At 40.3% G+C, this 16,328-nt stretch overlaps 1 protein-coding gene across 1 annotated transcript in view; it reads left to right on the top strand.

The window, feature by feature from the left end:
* Positions 1–16,328, top strand: part of FSIP1 (fibrous sheath interacting protein 1) — a 145,530-nt gene that overhangs the window by 94,812 nt on the left and 34,390 nt on the right. The gene's annotated exons all lie outside the window — the stretch shown is intronic.

Below are 16,328 nucleotides of genomic sequence, written 5' to 3'. Positions count from 1 at the left end.
TGGACAATACTATGTTGAATTCAACTTCAAAATACCTACCCTAATGTGATTCTTTTTTTCCCATAGAATGGCACTTAACTAGAGCACAGTAGATCACTGATTAATGCTTTCAGAAACATTAAAAATTTCCCAAAGTTATTCTTTTGGGACCTTTGTTTCTTTACTATCTAAATTCAGACTGTTTTAATCCTTCAGCCCCTGTTATTTCTTACATTATTCCTTTCAATTCACCACCCATTGTTACTTCTGCCCAAGTTCCCCTCAAAGAGAATGCCATAGTCCATTGTCATTCCTTACTTCATATTATTTGGAAGTATTGTGAGTGCAAAGAAAAACTTTTTTGAGGTTATGAATATAGCTACAGGTATGGCCATGGCCTAAGTGTGTATTTTCCTTCCCTTCTCTTCAACCATAAGCATGAATTTGACATTGGATATTGAACCTGGCATATTTGTCCTGAATGTTAACGCTTCTAGACTATGTGACTCCAGGGGAGGAAAATTCCTCTACTGTGACATCAGTTAATGGTATTGTATTATATAGTAAGCAGGAGTGGAAGAAATCCAGCCAGCCAGTAGGCATATAACTTCAGCTTCTTTTGTTACAATATTCAGTACTGGTTTAAACAATGTTTAGAAGCTTTAGTCAGTGCATGAAATTCCATCATTTTGTAACAGAAAAAGAAAATTAAAAACAATTTAGTTTTAATTAGAGATGTTTTAGGGCAACTCTTCCCAGGAGTCTAGGAAACTTGTGTGGATTTTATTTTGTCACGGTGCTTGTTTCGATGGGTTGCAGCTCAGCAAATTTATTTTGCAGAATGGGTTTAAAGGCAAGGCAGTTGGCATTTATGCTTGGGTGAGCTAAATTTTTCTTATGGTAATTATAAAGTACAATTTGCTTCTCTCTTCTAAGAGGCAGAATAGAGTAAGAAAAGTCAATTTCAAAGTACTTTATTTTCTCACTTCAAGAATTGTGACAGGTAAAAAAAATCAATAGACAAGAAGTGTTTCCTAATGATTAAATCACAGGTCTGGTAGTCAGGGTACATGGGCTCTTTTGCTGGTTCTATCACCGTGGGTAGGTCTACATTGCAATAAAGAAACCATGACACTGAGTGTCAGAGACCAGGTTAGCTGACTTGGGCTCATGGGATGTGGGTTGTGGGGTTAACAATTGCAGTGTAGCTGTTTGTACTCAAGTTGTAGCTTGAGCATTGAGACCTTCCCCCTTCTCAGGTCTCAGAGGCCAGTTTCCATTCTGCCCCTGAATATCTAATCTTACAGGGTTCAGTCCTGCAGCCAAAGCCCCATAATCCAGAGTAAGATGCACTCTGACTCACTGTGAACTTCGAATAGTCTAGTGCTGGAGAATTTACTGTGGGAGCAGTTTGGATGCACAGCAGGGAATCTGAGAAATTTCTTTTTGGATGCTTTAAAGGCAAGCTGCTGGGAGATGTTGCTGTATCTTTGAAAATTCGTCCTCTCTGTGGGGTGACTGTCTGCTCTTGGACCTTCATAATGTTCTTGGCCAACAGGAGTGCTATCATGGAAAGTAATGATGCCTTGGAGTTGCTGGCAAAAGTAAGGGTGTTCCTGCGCTATTCTGAGGAGCATGTGCATGAATAGGAATAAATCCTTTTTGTCATACTGTGCTTCCAAAGGGAAACGGTAGGAATAAGGAGTACAAGGAGCATATGCATTGTAAGGAGCTACTACAGCTTATTTTGGCCTATAACTGTTGTGTTTAGAGTATAAATGCAAGACCATGCCATGGAGCAACTTGAACCTCAGAAGATTAGACTAACTCAGACAACAGTCACACCCTTATTATAGTAAGCTCATCCCTGTGACCAGCAAGTGGGTCATGAATGGAGCACAGCAAGGGGTATTTGCTTTTAAATGAGGAGGTACTGACGATACTCTCCTCTTTTAACATTGTGACCTGCAGCAGTCATAGAGAAGTGATTCTAACCTGGCCCTGTGGTGCTGCAGTGAGAGAGGACTGGGGTAGTCTTCTCTTCCTCAGGCAGCCTGTGTATTGTACTCCTCATGCCAAGTTCTACCCCAGAGCAATAATTTAAATGAATTGAGTTAAATTAAACAAATTAATTGAGTTAAGGGCCCTAGCAATACTGGGTAAATCTTCTAGTATAATGTAAAATGCTTAGAAGTTCAGGTTGTTCTGTGATAAATGCCATATAGTGCATCAAGTATTATATATTAGTTAATTCTCTAAAAAATTATTTGTCTAAATAGTTTGCCTACTCCATGGTTTGATTAAAAAAATTGATAGTCCTTGTTACAGCCTTAATGGCAGATGCTGCTTCAGGGGTTAATTTGCTAATTCAGTTTAGCAGAAGTTTACCTCTTTTTCTGGAAGGCTTATTTATGGGTTATACCTGTATTTCAGCACATGGACAGTAATAGGCAATAGTTCATTTGCAGCTATTGTATTTCTTCCAGAAATTCCTCTTCTCTTATTCAGGTCACAATGCAAAATTCTGCACCTTAATTTTGAGAAGATATGTTTACTAGTAATATTTCCATCTCTTTTATGCAAGGAAAGGGTTTTAGGTATGTTTGAATACTTGCCCCATTTATGTCTCAGTAAGTAGTTGCTGAGGAATGCTGGGGCTCTGCAGATGTTCTTGATAGAGGTAAGAGTTTATGTAGGTATGTAATACTGATGGGCATGCTATGTTTGCAGTGTAGTTAGTAACAACTTTCTTCAGAAGTCATTGCATAGTGTGAAGATTCTAATATTGTGTAGCAAGAATAAGGTACAAAATAACTAAAGATTGCCACAGATAGTGTGTTTCCCTGTGTATTAAGTAGTTTTTGTTTTTTCAGACTGTTAGGTTTATTGTGCAAGTATAGTATTTTTATATTACATGTTCTACAAAGGAACATCCACTCATTCAGTCTCTCATTGCCAAAAATAAACTCATTTTGGTAGATTCAGTCTTCATGACACAAGCATTGGCAACTTCAGCAGAGAGAGTGGCTCTCCATCTTCATGATCTTTGGAGGAAGAACAGGTCCATAAAGCGAATATTCATTTATAGCAGGGGTGTGGAACCTGTTCTGGGTTGGAGGCCACACACAAGTCAGAAGCAAAAGAAAAAATCCCCAACCCTCACGGGCCTAGTCCCCAAGTTAGAGGGAGGGTTAAAAAAAGACAAACAAACAAAAACACCCACCTCCTGCCAAAAAACGCTCACTGATAGTCTCCCAACTGAGAAGCTGGAAAAAAAAAAAAGATACTCAAGGCAGTCATACAACTCAGGGCACAAGGGTTCCCTTCACACTCCAGCCCCACAGGGCGAGGAGGAGGGCTGTTGAGGAGGAGGGCTGCCAAGTCTCAGGGCTTCTTCCCATGGCAAGGTTAACTGTTCAAGGGGCCTGGGATTATTAGATATTATGCCCCTCTCCGGCTCTTGTGTGAGGCCCAAATGAGGGGTTCAACATGCAGAAGGGGGCTGCTGCGAAGCAGACTTGGGAGGGTTGCGGGGTCCGAACAGGAGATAGGGTGCAGGAGTGGGCTGGGAATGGGGAGGCAGGTAACATACAGGTGCAGGCTGGTAAAGGTAAACCTTTGGTAAGCTTCACCAAGCTTTACTCAAATTACAATACCCACCTAAGGAAGTGAGGAAACAGATTGATAGAGCCAGAGGGGTACCCAGAAGCCACCTGCTACAAGATAGGCCTCGCAAGGAAAACAAGAGAACACCTCTGACCATCACATACAGCCCCCACCTAAGGCCTCTCCAACGCATCATCAGTGATCTGCAACCCATCCTGAGCAATGATCTTTCACTCTAACAGACCTTGGGAGGCAGGCCTATCCTCACCTATAGATAGGCTGCCAACCTTAAACAAATCCTCACCAGCCACTACAAATCACAAACCAGTGACTCTAGGCCTGGAACCAGCCCCTGCAACAGTCCTCACTGCCAACTCTGCTCACATATCTACACCGGTGACATTATCACAGGACCTAACACCAACTATACCATCAGGGCCTCCTTTACCTAGTAGTAGGCATCCTTTGATCCCAAGGGATCATGGGTTTGAGCCCAGTTGGACTGATTTGAGCAGCGTCTTCTGTGGCTGTGCAATCCAATCCGGGAGCGGCAGTCCTTTCCGCACTGTGAGCAGCAGTAGGCAGATGTCACTCTGGTATCACGGGCACGGATCTTTCTGAGGGCTCTCCTGTCTTCCGCTTCCTTCACCAAGGTAGTTTCATACATATCAAGAGCTTCCTTCACTCCCTGTTTCCAGGCATGCCTGTGTAAGGCAAGCGAATGCCAGGTGTTCACACTGATAGAGAGAGCGCTGAGGTCACGCTTGCACGTGTCCTTGTAGTGCAATTTAGGTTGCCCTTTCGGCCTCTTTCCAGACGCCAGTTTGCTGAAGAGGAGGTCCTTCGATATTCGGCCATCTGTCGTGCGTGAGACATGGCCCAGCCAGCACATACGCCTCTGTTTGAGAAGGGTGAATATGGAGGCGGTGCCTGCCCTCTCAAGCACTGCGCTGTTGGGGACCTTGTCCTGCCATGAGATACCGAGTATGCGCCTAAGGCAGCGCATGTGGAATGTGTTGAGCCGCTGCTCTTGTGTTGAGCGCAAAGTCCATGTTTCACTGGCACACAGCAGTGTGCTCAAAACACAGGCTGTGTAGACCTGCACCTTGGTGTGTACAGTGAGCTTATTGTTAGCCCATACTCTCTTCATCAGCCTGGAGAACATTGTGGCGGCTTTTCCAATGCGCTTGTTGATCTTGCTATCAAGTGACAAGTTGTCCAAGATCGTCAAGCCTAGGTACACGAACTCATGAACTTTACCTACACACGAACTTTACCTACACATCTACTAATATAATATGTGCCAACATGTGCTAGAAATGCCCCACTGCAATTTACATTGGCCAAACTGGACAGTCTCTCTGTAAAAGAATAAATGGACATAAATCAGACATCAGGAACGGTAATCCACAGAAGCCTGTGGGGGAACACTTCAGTCTCCCTGGACACTCAGTGGCAGATTTAAGGGTGACAGTTCTGAAACAAAAAAATTTCAAAAATCAAATGGAGAGAGAAATCTCTGAGCTGCAATTTATTTGCAAATTTGACTCCATTAACTATGGATTAAACAGAGACTGGGAGTGGCTCGCAGCTTACAAAGGCAGTTTCTCTGCTGTCGGTGCTATCTCCCCATTAGACTCTGACAAAGGCTCACATCCCCATCTGATCTGACTTGTTTTTTTCCCTTTTGATAAGTACGGTTGATACTGGGCCATTTCCACCTTGCTGAATAGACCTTGTCAGCTCTGGCTCTCCCTCTCACTGGGACCCCACTCTTTAAATACCCCTCTGAAACTAACCCCCTACTCATGCATCTGATGAAGTGTGTCTTTGCCCATGAAAGCTTATGCTCTAAAATATCTCTTAGTCTATAAGGTGCCACAAGACTTCTTGTTAAAGTCTTTAACATCTTTTTTGTTTTGATAGAATACAGACTAACACGGCTATGTCTGTCACAGAATAGTTTGCAAATCATATGAAATGTCAGTGCAAGGGAGCTTGGTTCTTGTTTCAATTACATCAGTATAAAATGTGCAGTAATGCTAAATAGTTCACTAGAACTACTTCAATTTTACCACAGCTTAAACAAGATCAGAATCTGGTCCACAGATACTCATATAGTGAAACCATTCTTTGACTGTACAAATAAAAACAAACTTCTGAATTCTTATGTGGAAGCATTTGGTTTCCTGTGAGATATAAAATGTTCACATGGTAAATTATCTAAGTCATTTTGCCAAGGTGTTCACATTAATGTTTTTGAACCAAAAATGTCACTTCCTTACCTTTTATGTTTCTCTGGCTCTTTCTTGCATTATTGTCTCATTTTGTTGGATATTTGGAAAGACATGCTGTGACAGTTGCTTGTAACCTACTGATTAAAAACAGACAAGTCAAGCATACTTTACATTTATCAAGACAGATAGAAATACTTTAAGATCATGAATATAAGAGGCATTTTGTTTAACTTGCACATGGCCAATATATTTCATCACATCTTTTATATTTTACAAATTACCTCATATGAGCTCCCTCCTGATAACAATAATCTGTGAATGTTGTCACCTTTTGGCAAAGTCAGGACAGGGAACAGGTGAGAAAATCACAAGTATGAAGTCTAGTCTAGACATAAATATCTCCTTGACCTAAAGAGCTCTGGTCACGAATATAATTTATGTGCAGTTTTCAAATCAGATGTAAAGTAAAATGAGGTCTTCCACTATTCCCAAGAGCAAGCTTGACAATGTGGACCTCAGAGGTGAAATGCTGGCCCTACTGATGTCAATGGAAGTTTTGCTATTGATGTTACTGAGGCCAGGATTCAGTTTTCTAATACAGCAATCAAGACCCTGGTATTCAGCATAATGGATGATTCCAATAGGAGAGGCAGACCCCACAGAGAATGGATAGATGATGTAGTAGATTGGTGCAGAGCTAGTCTACAGAAACTAAGCCACTTTGCACTGGATAGGGAAAGATGGAAGGAAATAGTGAGAGAGACATCAGACACCAACGGGCACTGAGCCCATGTTTATTGATGATGATGATGATGAATTCTCATTCACTTAATCACACCACGTTTCAGAAGGTGTATGAAAAACGTATGTGTTTGGATGTGCTGCTTTTAACCATAGTTCTTTCAATACTTGCACATGTCCATTCCATTTCAGGTGTCTGCACACTAGTGCACTGAAGCCTGAAATGATTTCCCATAATGGTACCCATGTAGGTGGCACGTGCACCTTCCAGGTGCTCATGCTGCTAAGTGAGAATATAAAGAGGCAGAGCCAACCAACCTCCCCCATTTCCTTCACATTGACCCATGGTCAGCAGGCAAAGAGAGCATATGTGAGCTTCATACATTTTCCCCATATTTTTTCCCTAGAAAACATTTTTCTAAAGTCCTTTTCTTGTAAATAGTTAGTTTGGAAGACTTGTAATTGTAGTTTAGATGATGATACTCATTTTAGGTTTCAGATGAGTATTTTGTAGTTTAATTTTTTCTTTGACTGTTGATTCCCTACCAAGCCATGCTAAAGTTCCTGGGTTTCAAATGGTGTTTGTCTTCTTCTCCTTATCACATCAGCTGGGATTAGGTTGTCATGGAAAATCCACCATCTTTATCTGTCTAAAGTAGCACTAAGGTCCACTTGCTCTCCATCTTCCTTTATGCAATCCACCTATCACCCTCTTGGTTTTCCTTGGGGTATCTTTCTTGTCACTCTGTCTTGTTACGCTTTCTTTACCATATCTCCTTCATTTATGCTCTGCATGTGTCCAAAACTGCCAAGTCACGCTTTCTGGATTTTGTCACCCATATTATCACATTTTACTTGCATCTGTGAAGGGGAAGACTTGCCGGCACTGCTGCTCAGTGGTCAGATGTTAGGCTTTTTTCCCCTGGGTGCTCCCTTTTTCACGGCTTCTCTATACATGCACAGATCTGTCTCGTTAGTGACTGAACCCTCAAGCCAGGTCACACATTCAAGCCCACCCTTGGGAGGTGTATATGAAGAGTCTAACAATGGGGTAGTCTCCTGGGTTATCTGAGGGATCCTGGGCTTCCACTTGTGTTCGGTTCTTGCTGTCTGACCCTTTTATATTAGGCTAGTCCCTAAATTAGATTCCCTGCATCATGGATAGAATTCTGTAGTTCGCACATCTGCAGGGGAACAGGCCCACCTTCTTCATCAAGTTTTGATACATAGCCCAGTGGTAAATCTTGAACCCCAGAATGCTATGCTGCTGTTTCTCAGAATAGCTTCCTATGGGTCCACAAGGCTAGATAACCTAAAGATCTCAAAGAATTGAAGACAAATTTACAGTCCCTATCCTTCCTGGAGTCACAGGACCTTCTTTGTTGGTCTGACAAGATCACAACAGGTAGGCTTGCCTATTTCAGGCTTGCCTACTTCTTGTTAGTCCTGAGTCAGATGCCGTTAGTCCTGATTCAGATGCCAACTCCTTTGTCCAGTACTGCAACATTGTGACATTCCAGTGTCAACTTCTCTTCCAATTCAAAAGTAGGATCCTTCAGATCAGATGTGATGGTGACAGCAGTTACCTTGTGTTATGCATCTTGGCTGCTGTCATCAGGCATACCTGCATCAATCAGGCACTTGCCTTTTGAGGACCAGCCCTTGTTTTGGGAAGAGATGAACCTCCACATTCCATTCAGTAAAGAATCTCTTTTATCCCTTGAGACAGCCTGGTCAATCCAGGAGACACCATAAATCTACAAAGAAGAGACTGCCTCCTCTCTCACCTCCTTCTGCTACTTCCAGTCATCCTTCCACTTCCATACCGTCTATTTAATTTCTTATTCAAGATCAGTGAATCGCTCTGTGGTTTTCTTTCCCTTTGAAAACACACTTTCCAAATTTCTCCATTACATTGGACTGATGGACTCTAAACATGGTAGAATTGGTACATACACTGCATATGACCTCTTTTCCCTCTTCCAGCCTCTTTCCATATCTCTTTTCAGGGGGTCACTCTCATAAGACTGCTATAATTGAAGAAGTTCAGTCTTTGTTGCTGTTTGCAGCTGTAAAGGAAGTGCCTTCTCAGTAATTCCTGCTGTTTTCTCATTCCAAAGTACAAAGAAGGTCTTAAATCTATTTTAAACATGCAAAACCTCAACAAATACATAATAATTTTTTGTGGTTAATCTAAATTCTATTCTTGCTTTCCTTTTTCACAATGACTGGGTTGCTGCCCTCAATTTTCCTCAGCTCCCTGTATCTTCACAAATTGCATGGCTGTGGTGACAGCACATCTTCAACAGGAGGGGATCCAGGTACATACATATCTGGACAATTGGCTGGTGCAAGGTCAGTACAGATAAGCAAATGGAGAATGTCATCAAAAAGATCCAGTCCCTCTTTCATTTGTTGGACCTGTTGCCTAAGACTGACAAATCAGTTCTCCCCATACAGAGGATTCAATTTATAGTAGTGGTTCTGGACTTGACATCATGAGAACATATTTGCAAGCCAGGTTTCAAGTAAAATTCAACCTATACAAAGAATACAAGGTGTATTTCCATACAACAGTGAGGAATTGCCCAAAACTTTTAGGTCACGTGGTAGCTTGCACATATGTATCTCTGCATGCCAAACCTCACCTCAGAATCACAATAAAGGTAGTCAAAATCTGTCTACCATCCCTTTGATCATTTGGTGGACAGTTTTTGACTCACATAATTGCAACTATCTTGTCTTCCCAGGATGGTGGATGGTTTCTACTGGTGTATTCAGTAGAGTTTCCTTTGCACCAATTTTGCCCTTTGTGACCTTAGGAAACTAAGATTCATGGTCTTTGGTCAAATCAGGACCTCAGCTCCACATCACTATCAGAAAGCTTTGAGTGCAATTGTTCAGCTGCTCAGGCCTCACAGTGAGGGCAGTTCTGGTGCATAGAGTATATGATCCCTTAGATCTAAATGATAGTTATCCTGTTTATATCTCAGCTGTACATATTGTCCAAGTTGTTTTGTTAAGATGTCTTACAGCATAAATTTTCTCTAATTCATAATGCAAATAATGTCTTTTCTTGTTTACATGATTAAATAAAATGATTTTGTCATTCCATCTATTATTCTTTTTTAAGATGGATTTTATACATGTAGCTTATTTCCATGAACGTATGGGTTAACTGTGTTTTTGAGTACACGGTGACCCAAGTTTATGTGTATGTCTAAAGGGTCAAATACCAAAGATGTTTTTATTATATAAATGTCTGCTTTCATTGCAGAGTAGGGAATGATTTCATACACATTTACATTATTTCTGTAGTTCACAATATAGTATTTTTTTATTATATTGTTAGTGCATGCATTTTCCCCTCCTGTGTCTGTTCTGGTGTTTTTCTGCTTTTGCAATGAAGGATTGGAATTAATTTTAAAGGGCAAATAGTATATCTTAAAAATATGGAAATTTAAATTGTCCATTTTCTCATTAAGAGTGACACATTTTTTCAGTGAAATCCTCATTATATGAATTTAGACCAAATAAACTCTTGGAGCATCTTTGAGAGGAAAGATGGTCCAAGGCTTAGAGTATTAATATGGCTTAGGGGAGACCTGGATCAAATTTTTGCTGTGAGAGACACTTCGTATGTGACCCATGACAAATCACAGTCATTTTTTCTCCTGTTCCCCATCCATAAAATGGAAAGATAGCAGTGCTTTTTCAGGAACATTGTTAGGAGAAATATATTAAAAATACATTAAAGATTGTGAGGCGCTCAGATACTTCAGAGATGGAGGCAACAGAGGTACCATAGATGGCTTGATAGTTATTTTCCTAAGGTTTTGCTAAATGACTTTTGTTCCTTTGCTTTGACGTTGGCTATGGTTACACTATAGCATTCTGTCGACGAAAGTCACTTTCAGAAGAGATTTCCAGACAAAACTTCTGTTGCTAGAGTGCAGCAACACACCAAAGCCAGTTGGGAGAGTGCTCTGCTCTGTTGACAGAGCAGCCGGACTGTCCGGATGCTCTCCTGACAAAACAGGGACCTGGAAGCACAGCAGACATGGCTGCCCGTTGTTCTGGATACCCTGTCTGTTTAGAGAAGGTGCCCCCCAGAACATCTACACAAGTTTTTTGTCGATAGAATCTTTGTTGCAGAATGCTACCAGTGAAAGCGCTGTGTTTTGTTGAGATACTGTCAACAGATCCCATTGTGTGTACGTATGCTCCATGAGTGTTGTCAACAAAACGGGGGTCCTGCTGGCAAAACTTGCTAGTGTAGCTGTAGCCAAAGAAAAACATAAATTCATTTTTCATTCAAGGAGATTAAAGAAATGTGAAATATTGAATATATGGAAAATTTTTGAATAAAGCATGTTAACAAATATGGAAATGCACATTAAAGATGCACAAATTGATTCTTCAAGACACCGTAAAGAAAGTCCTATGGGAGGTATCTAAGAAGTACTTTTACCTTAACCCCTAGCCCTGGAGTAAAAGGTTTGAAATTACAAGGCATTTAAAACATAAAATGAGTTCAAGGCTGTTGAGCCCAGTTGTTTCAGTAATGCAGATGCACTGAATCTTTCTCTTTGTAGTGTGGTGATCTAGTATTATTGCACAGGGATGTAATATAAAACTCATAGGGGTCAATGTACAGCTAAACTCAATCAAGCCTTTATTCTTGGGCCTATTTTTAACCACACATAGCCTTCTTTGTTCAGAGAGTTTCTAAGATGCTTTTTATATAGATGTAGGAATGCGTGACCAGGTGAAAGAAAACTCACGCACATGAATGCATGGGTTCACATGACTAACCTGTAAAAGGGTGGTAGAGCACTGCAATCAAATCACATGGGTGCCTATAACAATGAGTTAAATAGGACATTTAGGTAATGGAAAAGCCTATTGTATGAAACATGATCAAAATTACTAATATTTTGCAATTAGACTCCATGTTTCTGATTTTGAGGCTCAGCTGACCAAACCTCCTAACTTTACTGTTTTTAACCAGTTCATCCATCACCGATTGTGTCACACTGAAGTTTTTTCTCTCTCTACCAGATTTGCTATCCACTTGTAATCATTTTACCATTGTTATATGATTGTGAAAAATTTCTTGCCTTTACTCAGTGATTGTATCCTTAAAACTATATGCATATCACATTTAACTTTCTCTTTTCCGCACATAACTCTATGAAATAAAATAATTTAAATTAGGAAATAAGTTGTGGTCTGTGAAAGATGGTTCAGTGCTTTTAATTCTCCTTTGGAAATGCATTCTTTACATGGCTAATTTAGCTTTTGTTCTTTATGTCTGTGGAATTTGAATAGGCTGGCCCCTGTGCACAGGGAGAGGTCCAAAGTGCCTTTACTTTCTGTCCCTTTTATTATTATATAAACTAAAATATGCAAATATACACAGGCATACCTACCAAATATGTGAAATAGGATAATCTGTAGTTAACATAAACTCTTCAGACTACTAGACCTTTAGCTTTCATGCATACATTTTGTGTTCAGTGAAACTGATTATTCAGATGAAGAAAATGCATGTTTAGAGTCACACAAATCTTTTCATGGATACCTATGACTAAATCAGAACTCCAATACATGTAACTTGAATAGTTTGACCATCCTGAAACCATTTAAGTGCTCAAATGCCAATAAAATTACATTAAATTCAGCGGTTCCCTTGGCAAAATGAGTTATGTCATTTAAATTGATTTCATCCATCCTAAGATGCTACGATTCTGTTTAGGAAAAAAAAAACAATTTTCTATAGTTTCCATAAGAACACTCTGTCTGAATTAGTGTTGTTAAACAAAGCAGCCTATTGTTAAATGTCTTGAAGATATACATGAAATTTTTGACTGTAGTATTGCCTGCTGATAATAGCTATAATAAAAATTCCTTATAAATATGAGCTGTGCAATATCTTCTTAAACCAACCCTTGTCAAAATTAATTCAGATCAGAAATACAGTTGTGAATGTTAGCTGGCTTTTTCTAATGTAGCTGGGTAAAAGAATTCCAATATGCAGAAAAGAAATTATTAAACTGCTGGATACAGAGAATTTTGCATTTCTACCATTAACCTTGTAATGGGATCATGCAGATTGCTTGTAAATTAATCTTTCAGATTTTATCAGTGATACATGAACTTTGGCCTCAAAAGCAATAAGACATAATTTAGTTAGCTCTAGTGAAATCGTGATCATTTTACCTTAGATATTTTTCTTTCTCTATTTAAATAATCTCAAGAGTTTTGTGTGTTGGTGTTTTTTCTTTAGCAAGAGAAGTTTTTATCTTAATTTTACTTTCATGTTGGTATAAATCAAGAATAATTCAACTGTCAGTGTAGGTACATTTAGTGAAAATGGTGTAAATGAAATTATCATAATCACCAAAGTGCTAATGTAAAATGTATACTATATTTTAATTACCATAGAAATAATCCTTCCACTGCCAGGGCTGTATAAACTTTCTTGTGAACCACACATATAACTGCACCTGAAATGCTTTACTCTTGCTAGGAATATAAAAGCATTTGAGCCTTTTTGTTCTATGTCTTCAGAAAAGCTTTGCTTTCCTGAAAGCAAAAATGGTTAAAATTAATATTTGGCTTACTGTCCAAAATTAATGTTATTCAGGATATTCTGCACAAAATAGATCAAAAATTAAATTACATTGACTAAACCTTCCTACATTGTTGAAATTTAATACTTAATTGGAAAGAACTTTTGTCACAGAGATTTTTAAAACTTTATTGCAAAACCTTAATTATTTAATTTTTGTCTCCAACCTTGAAGCATGTTCTTAAGAACATTCTTATTTAGGATGCCACTTACACATTTTGTGTAAATATCATTGAAATCTTTGGAAAGGTAGGTGGACTTAAGAAATGGTATTATTAAACTACAGAAAGTAAACTTAGTGAACTGGATCAGCTAACTGGGAGTTCCATGTGAGAGTTTAGATGGGGAGTTTTAACATGACTAGATACACTTGGCATTCTTTAAAATTTCTTTTCAACTAAACTAAAACCAAAACTACTTGATTTAAATAGTTAGATTTTATATAGTTTTTATCTATGGGAGAGAGTGCAGGTAGAAGCCCAGTGCCAGAGTGGGGGTTATCCTGTTTATTGCAACCAGTGCAGAATGCATGATTACCTGACCTGTGGATGGGTAGCCTATGTTTGCATTCAGTGCAAGGAGCTCCTGGTCCTCAGAGACCATGTATGGGGTTTGGAGGCCAGGGTGGCTGATTTGGACGAGCTAAGGGAAGCAGAGAGACAGATAGATGATGCTTTCTGGGGCACTGTAGAACCATCCCACTGCCATTCAGCCCCTGTGCTGTTGAAGAGAGTAAAAAACTCAGGGAAGGCGAATATTCAATTTGAACAGAGGGAAACCATCCCATAGTTGGGACCCTCCTTCCAGATGATGATGTGGTATCCTGTCGCACTGAGGATGCCACTCTGGGTGAGGGAACTTCAATCATTAGGAAAAGACAGGTGTTAGTAATGGGGGATTTGATCAGTAGAAACATGGACAGCGGGGTTTGGGATGACTGGGAGAACTGTATGGTGACTTGCCTGCCTTGTGTGAAGGTTGGAGATCCCGCAAGGCATCTAGATAAACTTATGTGTAGCACTGGGGAGGAGCTGGTGGCCGTGGTGCATGTAAGTACCAGTGACATAGGGAAGGGTAGGAGAGAGGTTTTGGAGGCCAAATTTAAGCTGCTAGGAAAGATATTGAAATCCAGGACCTCTACGGTAGTGTTTTCTGAAATGCTTTCAGTTCCATATTCAGGGCCAGGTAGGGAAGCAGAACTCAAGGCGTGGATGAGATGACGGAGTAGGGAGGAAGGGTGTAGATGCATTAGTAACTGGGGAAACTTTTCGGAAAGGGGTCACCTATAAAGAAAGGATGGGCTCCACTGACACCAAAATGGAACCAGATTGCTGGCACTTAATATTAAAAATGTTGTAGAGCAGTTTTTAAACTAAGGGCTGGCGGGAAGCTGATGAGTGCAGAGAAGCACCTGGATTGGGTAGAAATGTTTCTTAGGAGATTGTCTATTAATAGAGATTCTCTCTTTTCTTGTAAGGTGGAGAGGGTCAAAGATGGTAAAATACGAGTAAGATCAGATGAGAAACAATCAAATGGAAAAGATTATAATACATCAGGAAATGGCAGACAAAAACAGTGACAAATTTTTTAAAGTGCTTTTACACAAACACTATGGCTACGGTTACGCTACAGTGCTCTGTCGACAGAAGTCACAATCAGAAGAGATTTGCCAACAAAAATTCTGTCAGTGTGTGGCCAAGCACAAAAGCCAACTGAAAGAGCACTCGGCTTTCTCTACAGAGTGGCCAGACAGCGAGCATGCTCTCTCAATAAAACAGGCACCCGGAAGCACAGCAAACAGGATTGCCCATTGTTCTGCATGCCCTCTATGTTGATAGAAGGGCCCGCGCCCCCCCAGCAGTTCACCCAGGTTTTTTGTCAACAGAATCTGTTGACAGCAGCATTATGCCTCAAGGCTGAGAGGCAGAATGCTGCCAGCAAAAGTGCTTTTTTGTTGACAAACTGTTGACAAATGCATTTTGTGTGTGGATGTTCCACCAAGTTTGTCAGCGAAAATGGGGTTTTGTTGGCAAAACTTGCCAGTGTAACTGTAGCCTAGTGGTCTAAATGATAAGGCTGTGGCCACACTTGGCCAAACCTTCAAAATGGCCATGCAAGTGGCCAAATCAAAGAATACTAATGAGGTGCTGAATTGAATATTCAGTGCCTCATTAGCATTTGCATGCTTCTGGCAGCGGCGCTTCAAAAGCTCTGCTTTCGAATGCACCCGGCTCGGTGCAGCTACACAGGGGTCCTTTTTGAAAGGACCCTGCACATTTCAAAATCCCCTTATTCCCCTCAGCTGAGAGGAATAAGGGGATTTTGAAATGCATGGAGTCCTTTCAAAAAGGACCCCCGTGTAGCCGAGCCAAGCCACGTGCATTCAAAAGCGGCGCTTTTGAAATGCTGCGGCCGGAAGTGCGCGAATGCTAATGAGGCACTGAATATTCAATTCAATGCCTCATTAGCATTCTTCGATTTGGCTATTTGCACAGCCATTTCGAAGGTTTGGCCAAGGGTGGCCACAGCCTAAGGTAGGTGAACTGGAGTGCTTCCTATTAAAGGAAGATATAATAGACATCACAGAAACTTGGTGGAATGAGGACAATCAATTGGACACAGTCATACCAGGGTATAAAATATACCAAAAGGACAGAACAAGTCATGCTGGTGAGAGAGTGGCACTATATGTGAATGAAAATGTAGAGTCGAATAAAGTAAAAATCTTAAATGTTCCATAGAATCCAAGTGTTCCATAGAATCTCTATGGATAGTAGTTCCATGCTCTAATAATAAGAATATAGCACTAGGAATATATTATTGACCACCTGACTACGATAGTGACTATGAATTGCTAAGCGAGAGTAGAGAAGCTACCAAAATAAAAAATCCCAATAATAATGGATGATTTCAGCTATTTTCATGTCGACTGGGTACACATGATGACAGGATGGAATGCAGAGATAAAATTTCTTGATACCTTAAATGACTGCTTCTTGCAGCAGCTGTTTCTGGAACCCACAAGGGGTGAGACAATTCTTGATTTAGTGCTAAGTGGAACACAGGATTTGGTGAATATAGGTAAATATATATCGGTAAATACCATGTAAATATAACTGGACCACTTGGAA

Source organism: Carettochelys insculpta, chromosome 6 (genome assembly GCF_033958435.1).
Source record: "Carettochelys insculpta isolate YL-2023 chromosome 6, ASM3395843v1, whole genome shotgun sequence".
Classification (NCBI taxonomy): domain Eukaryota; kingdom Metazoa; phylum Chordata; order Testudines; family Carettochelyidae; genus Carettochelys; species Carettochelys insculpta.
Note: the sequence above shows the minus strand (reverse complement) of the source record. Positions and strands in the feature narration are given on the sequence as shown.